This window comes from Procambarus clarkii, chromosome 11 (genome assembly GCF_040958095.1).
Source record: "Procambarus clarkii isolate CNS0578487 chromosome 11, FALCON_Pclarkii_2.0, whole genome shotgun sequence".
NCBI lineage: Eukaryota > Metazoa > Arthropoda > Malacostraca > Decapoda > Cambaridae > Procambarus > Procambarus clarkii.
Window position 1 is genome coordinate 43,524,568 of NC_091160.1, and position 14,078 is coordinate 43,538,645.

A 14,078-nucleotide genomic window follows, 5' to 3' on the forward strand; every position below is an offset into this window, starting at 1 on the left:
GTGGGCAGCACCCTGTGTGGTGGTGGTGGTGGGCAGCACCCTGTATGGTGGTGGTGGGCAGCACCCTGTATGGTGGTGGTGGGCAGCACCCTGTGTGGTGGTGGGCAGCACCCTGTATGGTGGTGGTGGTGGGCAGCACCCTGTGTGGTGGTGGTGGGCAGCACTCTGTGTGGTGGTGGTGGGCAGCACTCTGTGTGGTGGTGGTGGGCAGCACTCTGTGTGGTGGTGGTGGGCAGCACTCTGTGTGGTGGTGGTGGGCAGCACTCTGTGTGGTGGTGGTGGGCAGCACTCTGTGTGGTGGTGGTGGGCAGCACTCTGTGTGGTGGTGGTGGGCAGCACTCTGTGTGGTGGTGGTGGGCAGCACTCTGTGTGGTGGTGGTGGGCAGCACCAAGTGTGGTGGTGGTGGTGGGCAGCACCCTGTATGGTGGTGGTGGGCAGCACCCTGTGTGGTGGTGGGCAGCACCCTGTGTGGTGGTGGTGGGCAGCACCCTGTGTGGTGGTGGTGGACAGCACCCTGTGTGGTGGTGGTGAGCAGCACCCTGTGTGGTGGTGGTGGTGGGCAGCACCCTGTGTGGTGGTGGTGAGCAGCACCCTGTGTGGTGGTGGTGAGCAGCACCCTGTGTGGTGGTGGTGAGCAGCACCCTGTGTGGTGGTGGTGGTGGGCAGCACCCTGTGTGGTGGTGGTGGGCAGCACCCTGTGTGGTGTTGGTGGGCAGCACCCTGTGTGGTGGTGGTGGGCAGCACCCTGTGTGGTGGTGGTGGGCAGCACCCTGTGTGGTGGTGGTGGTGGTGAGCAGCACCCTGTGTGGTGGTGGTGAGCAGCACCCTGTGTGGTGGTGGTGGTGGGCAGCACCCTGTGTGGTGGTGGTGGGCAGCACCCTGTGTGGTGGTGGTGGGCAGCACCCTGTGTGGTGGTGGTGGGCAGCACCCTGTGTGGTGGTGGTGGGCAGCACCCTGTGTGGTGGTGGTGGGCAGCACCCTGTGTGGTGGTGGTGGTGGTGAGCAGCACCCTGTGTGGTGGTGGTGAGCAGCACCCTGTGTGGTGGTGGTGGGCAGCACCCTGTGTGGTGGTGGTGGGCAGCACCCTGTGTGGTGGTGGTGGGCAGCACCCTGTGTGGTGGTGGTGGGCAGCACCCTGTGTGGTGGTGGTGGGCAGCACCCTGTATGGTAGTGGTGGGCAGCACCCTGTGCGGTAGTGGGCAGCACCCTGTGTGGTGGTGGTGGTGGGCAGCACCCTGTGTGGTGGTGGTGGGCAGCACCCTGTGTGGTGGTGGGCAGCACCCTGTGTGGTGGTGGTGGGCAGCACCCTGTGTGGTGGTGGTGGGCAGCACCCTGTATGGTGGTGGGCAGCACCCTGTATGGTAGTGGTGGGCAGCGCCCTGTGTGGTGGTGGTGGGCAGCACCCTGTATGGTGGTGGTGGGCAGCACCCTGTGTGGTGGTGGGCAGCACCCTGTGTGGTGGTGGTGGTGGGCAGCACCCTGTATGGTGGTGGGCAGCACCCTGTATGGTGGTGGGCAGCACCCTGTATGGTGGTGGGCAGCACCCTGTATGGTAGTGGTGGGCAGCACCCTGTATGGTAGTGGTGGGCAGCGCCCTGTGTGGTGGTGGTGGGCAGCGCCCTGTGTGGTGGTGGTGGTGGGCAGCACCCTGTGTGGTGGTGGTGGGCAGCACCCTGTATGGTAGTGGTGGGCAGCACCCTGTATAGTGGTGGGCAGCACCCTGTATAGTGGTGGGCAGCACCCTGTATAGTGGTGGGCAGCACCCTGTATAGTAGTGGTGGTGGGCAGCACCCTGTATAGTGGTGGGCAGCACCCTGTATAGTAGTGGTGGTGGGCAGCACCCTGTATAGTGGTGGTGGTGGGCAGCACCCTGTGTGGTGGTGGTGGGCAGCACCCTGTATAGTGGTGGTGGTGGGCAGCACCCTGTATAGTGGTGGTGGTGGGCAGCACCCTGTATAGTGGTGGTGGTGGGCAGCACCCTGTGTGGTGGTGGTGGGCAGCACCCTGTATAGTGGTGGTGGTGGGCAGCACCCTGTATAGTGGTGGTGGTGGGCAGCACCCTGTATAGTGGTGGTGGTGGGCAGCACCCTGTATAGTGGTGGTGGTGGGCAGCACCCTGTGTGGTGGTGGTGGGCAGCACCCTGTATAGTGGTGGTGGTGGGCAGCACCCTGTATAGTTGTGGTGGTGGGCAGCACCCTGTATAGTGGTGGGCAGCACCCTGTATAGTGGTGGGCAGCACCCTGTATAGTAGTGGTGGTGGGCAGCACCCTGTATAGTGGTGGTGGTGGGCAGCACCCTGTATAGTGGTGGGCAGCACCCTGTATAGTAGTGGTGGTGGGCAGCACCCTGTATAGTGGTGGGCAGCACCCTGTATAGTAGTGGTGGTGGGCAGCACCCTGTATAGTAGTGGTGGTGGGCAGCACCCTGTATAGTAGTGGTGGTGGGCAGCACCCTGTATAGTAGTGGTGGTGGGCAGCACCCTGTATAGTAGTGGTGGTGGGCAGCACCCTGTATAGTGGTGGGCAGCACCCTGTATAGTAGTGGTGGTGGGCAGCACCCTGTATAGTAGTGGTGGTGGGCAGCACCCTGTATAGTGGTGGGCAGCACCCTGTATAGTAGTGGTGGTGGGCAGCACCCTGTATGGTAGTGGTGGGCAGCCTCCTGTATAGTAGTGGTGGTGGGCAGCACCCTGTAAGGTAGTGGGTGGCGCCCCCTAGTGTCGTGATAAGTCTCACCATATATACAGTACCCATATTATGGGCGCCCGTGCCCATAATATGGGCACCATACATGCCCAGCGCCTATATAAGCCATACCATAGATGCCTCTCCTCGATAAGGCTTCCCCGCTTCGGGTCGTTACCCAAGACTGACTCTCACAGCTTTGTTTATCTGGACGAAAAAGCTTCATTTTATCCTAGCTTTTGCTACCTTTTTTATTAATTTTATTTTATTTTAGCATTTAGAAATAAAAAGTTGTGTGAGAATCTTTAGTCTGGCGACAAGATCTCATCCTTATCCTCCTGTCCACCTTTTAACAGCGGTTACAGCCTTTTTTTGACAGTATATTTATGGTTTTTGTAATTTATAATAGTTATATATCAATTAATAGAAAACGTGAGGTAGCACGATAGAAAATGGGAGGTAGCAGGGACGTGATAGAAAATGGGGAAGATGGTGGACAAGATCTTCCTGAAATTACTTGTAAATACCTCGATTTCCTGGATATTATGAAGGGATATATACACCGAGGTGGGCCCCTCGGCTCTAGGATGCCCGATGTATACATAAAAGTATACTTTAGTCTACGTGGAAGTAGACTAGAGACTCTGCGGTATACTTTGGTCTCTTGCCCAAAACGCTATGCGTATTAGTGGCTTTAGGTATTGTATATACTAGCTCTATCTATAAACCCAACTTAATGTTCGTAAATCAGTAAGTAATTATCAAAAGAAGAGACCAAACCGGGAAAATTTTCCTGAATTTGAATTTGAATTTAAATTTGAATTTGAATTTGAGGTGGCGGCAACTGTCATGGCGGCCGTCGTCAACCCTTCCCCGCCACCGATAACCAAATCTCCCGCCGTACCCTCCAAATCCATGTATATTACGCATATTTATACACACGTATACAACCGGCGGGAGGTTATCTTGCAGGTGTAAGCTAAAGAAGGTTATCACATACCTGTAAGAGTAGATGTTAGTGGATATATTGGTCCACACCTGAGGTGGTGTTGTGGTCCAGTGATCCTGGCCACACGTCGCCAGCCACACCTCAGCCACAACTCTTAATTTACTAATATACTTTCTAATACATCACTATACATTTATATAGGTATAATATATACAATCTAGCAACAACACTGGCTCTATACATGTTCTCATAATATACGTAAATCATGTATTAAGAACAATCAGGGAAAAACTACTAGGCTAATGCATTTGAAATCAAGGAAATTAATATCATAATAATACATACGTATACTAGCATAATACATCCGGCAAATCAATGTATACATATTACATGCGAATACATACCGTATGTTTTATATACAGTAATGCATAGAGTTTAATAATAGATATGTTTATATTTCAAGAAAGATTACGTTAGGCTATTCTGCCTCATTCTATACAATGGTATGAATACATCATACAAAAATCATACTTGGTGTATATGGAGGTCATATATATTGCAAACAAAATATTATATATATATATATATATATATATATATATATATATATATATATATATATATATATATATATATATATATATATATATATATATATATATATATATATATATATATATATGTCGTACCTAGTAGCCAGAACGCACTTCTCAGCCTACTATGCAAGGGCCGATTTGCCTAATAAGCCAAGTTTTCATGAATTATTTGTTTTTCGACTACCTAACCTACCTAACCTAACCTAACCTAACTTTTTCGGCTACCTAACCAAACCTAACCTATGAAGATAGGTTAGGTTAGGTTAGGTAGGGTTGGTTAGGTTCGGTCATATATCTACGTTAATTTTAACTCCAATAAAAAAAATTGACCTCATACATAATGAAATGGGTAGCTTTATCATTTCATAAGAAAAAAATTAGAAAAAATATATTAATTCAGGAAAACTTGGCTTATTAGGCAAATCGGGCCTTGAATAGTAGGCCAAAAAGTGAGTTCTGGCTACTAGGTACGACATATATATATACCTTGCCTGAGTCATGTGGAGCAGGTAGGTAAGAATGGAGATAAAACTTAATATTATGAGAGCATGGAGACACGACTCTAATCTCGCATGAGATGAGGAGCACCACATGAAGACAGACACCCCTTATCACCTCACACACCTGTAATATTCCCACGGTCTACCTGCCTTACCCAGTGTGTGAGGGTAGCCAGTGTGAGGGGTAGCCAGTGTGTGATGGTAGCCAGTGTGAGGGTAGCCAGTGTGAGGGGTAGCCAGTGTGAGGGTAGCCAGTGATGGTAGCCAGTGATGGTAGCCAGTGATGGTAGCCAGTGATGGTAGCCAGTGATGGTAGCCAGTGATGGTAGCCAGTGCGACGGTAGACATTGTGAGGGTAGCCAGTGTGTGAGGGTAGCCAGTGTGTGAGGGTAGCCAGTGTGAGGGGTAGCCAGTGTGTGAGGGTAGCCAGTGTGAGGGTAGCCAGTGTGAGGGTAGCCAGTGTGAGGGTAGCCAGTGTGTGAGGGTAGCCAGTGTGAGGGGTAGCCAGTGTGTGAGGGTAGCCAGTGTGAGGGTAGCCAGTGTGTGAGGGTAGCCAGTGTGAGGGGTAGCCAGTGTGAGGGTAGCCAGTGTGTGAGGGTAGCCAGTGTGAGCGGTAGCCAGTGTGAGGGTAGCCAGTGTGAGGGGTAGCCAGTGTGTGAGGGTAGCCAGTGTGAGGGTAACCAGTGTGACGGTAGCCAGTGTGTGAGGGTAGCCAGTGTGAGGGTAGCCAGTGTGTGAGGGTAGCCAGTGTGTGAGGGGTAGCCAGTGTGAGGGTAGCCAGTGTGAGGGGTAGCCAGTGTGTGAGGGTAGCCAGTGTGTGAGGGTAGCCAGTGTGAGGGGTAGCCAGTGTGTGAGGGTAGCCAGTGTGAGGGTAGCCAGTGTGAGGGTAGCCAGTGTGAGGGTAGCCAGTGTGTGAGGGTAGCCAGTGTGAGGGGTAGCCAGTGTGTGAGGGTAGCCAGTGTGAGGGTAGCCAGTGTGAGGGTAGCCAGTGTGAGGGGTAGCCAGTGTGTGAGGGTAGCCAGTGTGTGAGGGTAGCCAGTGTGAGGGGTAGCCAGTGTGTGAGGGTAGCCAGTGTGAGGGTAGCCAGTGTGAGGGTAGCCAGTGTGAGGGTAGCCAGTGTGTGAGGGTAGCCAGTGTGAGGGGTAGCCAGTGTGTGAGGGTAGCCAGTGTGAGGGTAGCCAGTGTGTGAGGGTAGCCAGTGTGAGGGGTAGCCAGTGTGAGGGTAGCCAGTGTGTGAGGGTAGCCAGTGTGAGGGTAGCCAGTGTGTGAGGGTAGCCACAGTGTGAGGGTAGCCACAGTGTGAGGGTAGCCACAGTGTGAGGGGTAGCCAGTGTGAGGGGTAGCCAGTGTGAGGGTAGCCAGTGTGTGAGGGTAGCCAGTGTGTGAGGGTAGCCAGTGTGAGGGGTAGCCAGTGTGAGGGTAGCCAGTGTGAGGGTAGCCAGTGTGAGGGGTAGCCACAGTGTGAGGGTAGCCAGTGTGAGGGTAGCCAGTGTGAGGGTAGCCAGTGTGAGGGGTAGCCAGTGTGAGGGGTAGCCAGTGTGTGAGGGTAGCCAGTGTGAGGGTAGCCAGTGTGAGGGGTAGCCAGTGTGAGGGTAGCCAGTGTGAGGGTAGCCAGTGTGTGAGGGTAGCCACAGTGTGAGGGTAGCCACAGTGTGAGGGGTAGCCAGTGTGAGGGGTAGCCAGTGTGAGGGGTAGCCAGTGTGTGAAGGGTAGCCAGTGTGAGGGTAGCCAGTGTGAGGGTAGCCAGTGTGTGAGGGTAGCCAGTGTGTGAGGATAGCCAGTGTGAGGGGTAGCCAGTGTGAGGGTAGCCACAGTGTGAGGGTAGCCACAGTGTGAGGGTAGCCACAGTGTGAGGGTAGCCACAGTGTGAGGGTAGCCACAGTGTGAGGGGTAGCCAGTGTGAGGGGTAGCCAGTGTGAGGGTAGCCAGTGTGAGGGTAGCCAGTGTGTGAAGGGTAGCCAGTGTGAGGGTAGCCAGTGTGTGAGGTAGCCAGTGTGAGGGTAGCCACAGTGTGAGGGTAGCCACAGTGTGAGGGGTAGCCAGTGTGAGGGGTAGCCAGTGTGAGGGTAGCCAGTGTGAGGGTAGCCAGTGTGAGGGGTAGCCACAGTGTAAGGGTAGCCAGTGTGAGGGTAGCCAGTGTGAGGGTAGCCAGTGTGAGGGGTAGCCAGTGTGAGGGGTAGCCAGTGTGTGAGGGTAGCCAGTGTGAGTGTAGCCAGTGTGAGGGGTAGCCAGTGTGAGGGTAGCCAGTGTGAGGGTAGCCTGTGTGTGAGGGTAGCCAGTGTGAGGGTAGCCACAGTGTGAGGGTAGCCACAGTGTGAGGGTAGCCACAGTGTGAGGGTAGCCACAGTGTGAGGGTAGCCACAGTGTGAGGGGTAGCCAGTGTGAGGGGTAGCCAGTGTGAGGGTAGCCAGTGTGAGGGTAGCCAGTGTGTGAAGGGTAGCCAGTGTGAGGGTAGCCAGTGTGTGAGGTAGCCAGTGTGAGGGTAGCCACAGTGTGAGGGTAGCCACAGCGTGAGGGGTAGCCAGTGTGAGGGGTAGCCAGTGTGAGGGTAGCCAGTGTGAGGGTAGCCAGTGTGTGAAGGGTAGCCAGTGTGAGGGTAGCCAGTGTGTGAGGGTAGCCAGTGTGTGAGGGTAGCCAGTGTGAGGGGTAGCCAGTGTGAGGGTAGCCAGTGTGAGGGTAGCCAGTGTGTGAAGGGTAGCCAGTGTGAGGGTAGCCAGTGTGTGAGGGTAGCCAGTGTGTGAGGGTAGCCAGTGTGAGGGGTAGCCAGTGTGAGGGTAGCCAGTGTGCGAGGGTAGCCAGTGTGTGAGGGTAGCCACAGTGTGAGGGTAGCCACAGTGTGAGGGGTAGCCAGTGTGAGGGGTAGCCAGTGTGAGGGTAGCCAGTGTGTGAGGGTAGCCAGTGTGTGAGGGTAGCCAGTGTGAGGGGTAGCCAGTGTGAGGGTAGCCAGTGTGAGGGTAGCCAGTGTGTGAGGGTAGCCAGTGTGTGAGGGTAGCCAGTGTGTGAGGGTAGCCAGTGTGAGGGGTAGCCAGTGTGAGGGTAGCCAGTGTGAGGGTAGCCAGTGTGAGGGGTAGCCAGTGTGAGGGGTAGCCAGTGTGAGGGTAGCCAGTGTGAGGGTAGCCAGTGTGAGGGGTAGCCAGTGTGTGAGGGTAGCCAGTGTGAGGGGTAGCCAGTGTGAGGGGTAGCCAGTGTGAGGGTAGCCAGTGTGAGGGTAGCCAGTGCGAGGGGTAGCCAGTGTGAGGGTTAGCCAGTGTGAGGGTAGCCAGTGTGAGGGTAGCCAGTGTGAGGGTAGACAGTGTGTGATGGTAGCTAGTGTGTGATGGTAGCCAGTGTGAGGGTTAGCCAGTGTGAGGGTAGCCAGTGTGTGATGGTAGCCAGTGTGAGGGGTAGCCAGTGTGTGATGGTAGCCAGTGTGAGGGGTAGCCAGTGTGTGAGGGTAGCCAGTGTGAGGGTAGCCAGTGTGAGGGTAGCCAGTGTGAGGGTAGCCAGTGTGAGGGTAGCCAGTGTGAGGGGTAGCCAGTGTGATGGTAGCCAGTGTGAGGGGTAGCCAGTGGTGAGGGTAGCCCAGTGTGAGGGTAGCCAGTGTGAGGGGTAGCCAGTGTGAGGGGTAGCCAGTGTGAGGGTAGCCAGTGTGAGGGTAGCCAGTGTGTGAGGGTAGCCAGTGTGAGGGTAGCCAGTGTGAGGGTAGCCAGTGTGAGGGTAGCCAGTGTGAGGGTAGCCAGTGTGAGGGTAGCCAGTGTGAGGGGTAGCCAGTGTGAGGGTAGCCAGTGTGAGGGTAGCCAGTGTGTGAGGGTAGCCAGTGTGAGGGGTAGCCAGTGTGAGGGTAGCCAGTGTGTGAGGGTAGCCAGTGTGAGGGGTAGCCAGTGTGAGGGTAGCCAGTGTGAGGGTAGCCAGTGTGTGAAGGGTAGCCAGTGTGAGGGTAGCCAGTGTGTGAGGGTAGCCAGTGTGTGAGGGTAGCCAGTGTGAGGGGTAGCCAGTGTGAGGGGTAGCCAGTGTGTGAGGGTAGCCAGTGTGTGAGGGTAGCCAAGTGTGAGGGTAGCCACAGTGTGAGGGGTAGCCAGTGTGAGGGGTAGCCAGTGTGAGGGGTAGCCAGTGTGTGAGGGTAGCCAGTGTGTGAGGGTAGCCAGTGTGAGGGTAGCCAGTGTGAGGGTAGCCAGTGTGAGGGTAGCCAGTGTGTGAGGGTAGCCAGTGTGTGAGGGTAGCCAGTGTGAGGGTAGCCAGTGTGAGGGGTAGCCAGTGTGAGGGTAGCCAGTGTGAGGGTAGCCAGTGTGAGGGGTAGCCAGTGTGAGGGGTAGCCAGTGTGAGGGTAGCCAGTGTGAGGGTAGCCAGTGTGAGGGGTAGCCAGTGTGTGAGGGTAGCCAGTGTGAGGGGTAGCCAGTGTGAGGGTAGCCAGTGTGAGGGTAGCCAGTGTGAGGGTAGCCAGTGTGAGGGGTAGCCAGTGTGAGGGTAGCCAGTGTGAGGGTAGCCAGTGTGAGGGTAGCCAGTGTGAGGGTAGCCAGTGTGAGGGTAGCCAGTGTGAGGGTAGCCAGTGTGAGGGTAGCCAGTGTGAGGGTAGCCAGTGTGTGAGGGTAGCCAGTGTGAGGGGTAGCCAGTGTGTGTGGTAGCCAGTGTGAGGGGTAGCCAGTGTGAGGGTAGCCAGTGTGAGGGTAGCCAGTGTGAGGGGTAGCCAGTGTGAGGGGTAGCCAGTGTGAGGGGTAGCCAGTGTGATGGTAGCCAGTGTGTGAGGGGTAGCCAGTGTGAGGGGTAGCCACAGTGTGAGGGTAGCCACAGTGTGAGGGGTAGCCAGTGTGAGGGGTAGCCAGTGTGAGGGGTAGCCAGTGTGTGAGGGGTAGCCAGTGTGAGGGTAGCCACAGTGTGAGGGTAGCCACAGTGTGAGGGGTAGCCAGTGTGAGGGGTAGCCAGTGTGAGGGTAGCCAGTGTGAGGGGTAGCCATGTGGAGGGTAGCCAGTGTGTGAGGGTAGCCAGTGTGAGGGGTAGCCAGTGTGAGGGTAGCCAGTGTGAGGGTAGCCAGTGTGTGAGGGTAGACAGTGTGAGGGGTAGCCAGTGTGTGAGGGTAGCCAGTGTGAGGGTAGCCAGTGTGAGGGGTAGCCAGTGTGTGAGGGTAGCCAGTGTGTAGGGGTAGCCAGTGTGAGGGTAGCCAGTGTGAGGGTAGCCAGTGTGAGGGTAGCCAGTGTGAGGGTAGCCAGTGTGAGGGTAGCCAGTGTGAGGGGTAGCCAGTGTGAGGGGTAGCCAGTGTGAGGGGTAGCCAGTGTGAGGGTAGCCAGTGTGAGTGGTAGCCAGTGTGAGGGGTAGCCAGTGTGAGGGTAGCCAGTGTGAGGGTAGCCAGTGTGAGGGTTAGCCAGTGTGTGAGGGTAGCCAGTGTGAGGGTAGCCAGTGTGAGGGTAGCCAGTGTGAGGGGTAGCCAGTGTGTGAGGGTAGCCAGTGTGATGGTAGCTAGTGTGAGGGTAGCCAGTGTGAGGGGTAGCCAGTGTGTGAGGGTAGCCAGTGTGAGGGGTAGCCAGTGTGAGGGTAGCCAGTGTGAGGGTAGCCAGTGTGAGGGTAGCCAGTGTGAGGGGTAGCCAGTGTGTGAGGGTAGCCAGTGTGAGGGTAGCCAGTGTGAGGGTAGCCAGTGTGAGGGTAGCCAGTGTGTGAGGGTAGCCAGTGTGAGGGTAGCCAGTGTGAGGGGTAGCCAGTGTGAGGGGTAGCCAGTGTGAGGGTAGCCAGTGTGAGGGGTAGCCAGTGTGAGGGGTAGCCAGTGTGAGGGTAGCCAGTGTGAGGGTAGCCAGTGTGAGGGGTAGCCAGTGGGAGGGGTAGCCAGTGTGAGGGGTAGCCAGTGTGAGGGGTAGCCAGTGTGAGGGGTAGCCAGTGTGAGGGGTAGCCAGTGTAAGGGGTAGCCAGTGTGATGGTAGCTAGTGTGAGGGTAGCCAGTGTGATGGTAGCTAGTGTGAGGGTAGCCAGTGTGAGGGGTAGCCAGTGTGTGAGGGTAGCCAGTGTGAGGGGTAGCCAGTGTGATGGTAGCCAGTGTGAGGGTAGCCAGTGTGAGGGTAGCCAGTGTGAGGGGTAGCCAGTGTGTGAGGGTAGCCAGTGTGAGGGTAGCCAGTGTGAGGGTAGCCAGTGTGAGGGTAGCCAGTGTGTGAGGGTAGCCAGTGTGAGGGTAGCCAGTGTGAGGGGTAGCCAGTGTGAGGGGTAGCCAGAGTGAGGGTAGCCAGTGTGAGGGGTAGCCAGTGTGTGAGGGTAGCCAGTGTGAGGGTAGCCAGTGTGAGGGGTAGCCAGTGTGTGATGGTAGCCAGTGTGAGGGGTAGCCAGTGTGAGGGTAGCCAGTGTGTGAGGGTAGCCAGTGTGAGGGTAGCCAGTGTGAGGGTAGCCAGTGTGAGGGTAGCCAGTGTGAGGGGTAGCCAGTGTGTGAGGGTAGCCAGTGTGTGAGGGTAGCCAGTGTGAGGGGTAGCCAGTGTGAGGGTAGCCAGTGTGTGAGGGTAGCCAGTGTGAGGGGTAGCCAGTGTGAGGGCAGACAGTGTGAGGGTAGCCAGTGTGAGGGGTAGCCAGTGGGAGGGGTAGCCAGTGTGAGGGGTAGCCAGTGTGAGGGGTAGCCAGTGTGAGGGTAGCCAGTGTGAGGGTTGCCAGTGTGTGAGGGTAGCCAGTGTGAGGGGTAGCCAGTGTGAGGGGTAGCCAGTGTAAGGGGTAGCCAGTGTGATGGTAGCTAGTGTGAGGGTAGCCAGTGTGAGGGGTAGCCAGTGTGAGGGTAGCCAGTGTGAGGGTAGCCAGTGTGAGGGTAGCCAGTATGTGAGGGTAGCCAGTGTGAGGGTAGCCAGTGTGTGAGGGTAGCCAGTGTGAAGGGTAGCCAGTGTGTGAGGGTAGCCAGTGTGTGAGGGTAGCCAGTGTGAGGGGTAGCCAGTGTGAGGGGAAGCCAGTGTGAGGGTTGCCAGTGTGAGGGGTAGCCAGTGTGAGGGGTAGCCAGTGTGAGGGTAGCCAGTGTGAGGCTAGCTAGTGTGAGGCTACCTCAGGATATAATTAAGACAAGATATAATAATTTTAGCGTGGGTGGTGGTAGAGGACCCACTTGAGACACCCTGGGAGAGGTCTGTAGGGGAGACCTCTCAACCCCACATTCATAATTCCTGGGGCTCACCCTTCCTCCTCCCCCTTCTTCCCTACCTCTTACCCCTCATACTCCTCTTCCTCATACTTCTCCTCCTCCCTTATCTCCTGTTTATGCCCCTAATCCCTTGGTTATGCCCCCCTAACCCTTTGAGGACAAGGAGCTGGGATATGAGGACAAGGAGCTGGGATATGAGGATAAGGAGCTGGGATATGAGGACAAGGAGCTGGGATATGAGGATAAGGAACTGGGATATGAGGACAAGGAGCTGGGGTATGAGGACAAGGAGCTGGGGTATGAAGACAAGGAGCTGGGATATGAGGACAAGGAGCTGGGATATGAGGACAAGGAACTGGGGTATGAGGACAAGGAGCTGGGATATGAGGACAAGGAGCTGGGATATGAGGACAAGGAGCTGGGATATGAGGACAAGGAGCTGGGATATGAGGACAAGGAGCTGGGATATGAGGACAAGGAGCTGGGGTATGAGGACAAGGAGCTGGAATATGAGAACAAGGAGCTGGGATATGAGGACAAGGAGCTGGGGTATGAGGACAAGGAGCTGGAATATGAGAACAAGGAGCTGGGATATGAGGACAAGGAACTGGGGTATGAGGACAAGGAGCTGGGATATGAGGACAAGGAGCTGGGATATGAGGACAAGGAGCTGGGATATGAGGACAAGGAGCTGGGATATGAGGACCAGGAGCTGGGATATGAGGACAAGGAGCTGGGATATGAGGACCAGGAGCTGGGGTATGAGGACAAGGAGCTGGGATATGAGGACCAGGAGCTGGGATATGAGGACAAGGAGCTGGGATATGAGGACAAGGAGCTGGGATATGAGGACAAGGCCCGGGCCACACAGCTGGGGTCCGGCCCCAGACCGCAACTTTTACACAACCTTACGAAACCTGTACATCTTTTGTTTATCATTTAGGCTTTGTTTACATATATTAAACAAGTTATGAGTCCCGAAGCACTATACGAGATTGTTTATAACACTAACAACCTGGTGTTGTAGAGTTTACAACCTCGTAAACTGTTTACTGTAAACACAGCCGCCATGATACAGGTACACTGTACAGCACATGCTGGTGTACACGGTACAACACCTGCTGGTGTACACGGTACAACACCTGCTGGTGTTCACGGTACAACACCTGCTGGTGTACATGGTACAACACCTGCTGGTGTTCACGGTACAACACCTGCTGGTGTACATGGTACAACACCTGCTGGTGTACATGGTACAACACCTGCTGGTGTACATGGTACAACACCTGCTGGTGTACATGGTACAACACCTGCTGGTGTACATGGTACAACACCTGCTGGTGTTCACGGTACAACACCTGCTGATGTACACAGTACAACACCTGCTGGTGTACATGGTACAACACCTGCTGGTGTACACGGTACAACACCTGCTGGTGTACACTGTACAGCACCTGCTGGTGTACATGGTACAACACCTGCTGGTGTACATGGTACAACACCTGCTGGTGTACACGGTACAACACCTGCTGGTGTACACGGTACAACACCTGCTGGTGTACACGGTACAACACCTGCTGGTGTACACGGTACAACACCTGCTGGTGTACAAGGTACAACACCTGCTGGTGTACATGGTACAACACCTGCTGGTGTACATGGTACAACACCTGCTGGTGTACACGGTACAACACCTGCTGGTGTACATGGTACAACACCTGCTGGTGTACACGGTACAACACCTGCTGGTGTACACGGTACAACACCTGCTAGTACAGTACTCCCCCCACCTGTACACTCATGTACAACTCTACGTGTTCACCTTGCATGGTGCAGCCCGGCCTCTGGGTTAAAGATCCTGCAAATCATGCGATGTCTACATCCTGTTACACTCCTCATTGTCGCTCCCCAAACATTTACAATTTATATATATATATATATATATATATATATATATATATATATATATATATACCTACGAATAACTATATTCGTAGTTATCTACGAATATACAGATAACTACGAATATACTATATTCGTAGTTATCTGTTTGTTATCTTTTATTTCCAATGAACGTTGTAAGTCATTTTTGTAAAGCTGATCAAAGGTGTTTGTTTATATCTGTTAACTACGCCAGCCGGCCATTTGAGGTTGTTGTCCAGGCTGTCTGAGGCTGTCTCCTGACCGCCTGTGAGCCGCCATCTTGGTAACCGGTTCCCCCAGCACCCCAGCGGCCCCCAGTACCCCCTACCAGGAGGTGCTGCCCTCCACGGCCGGG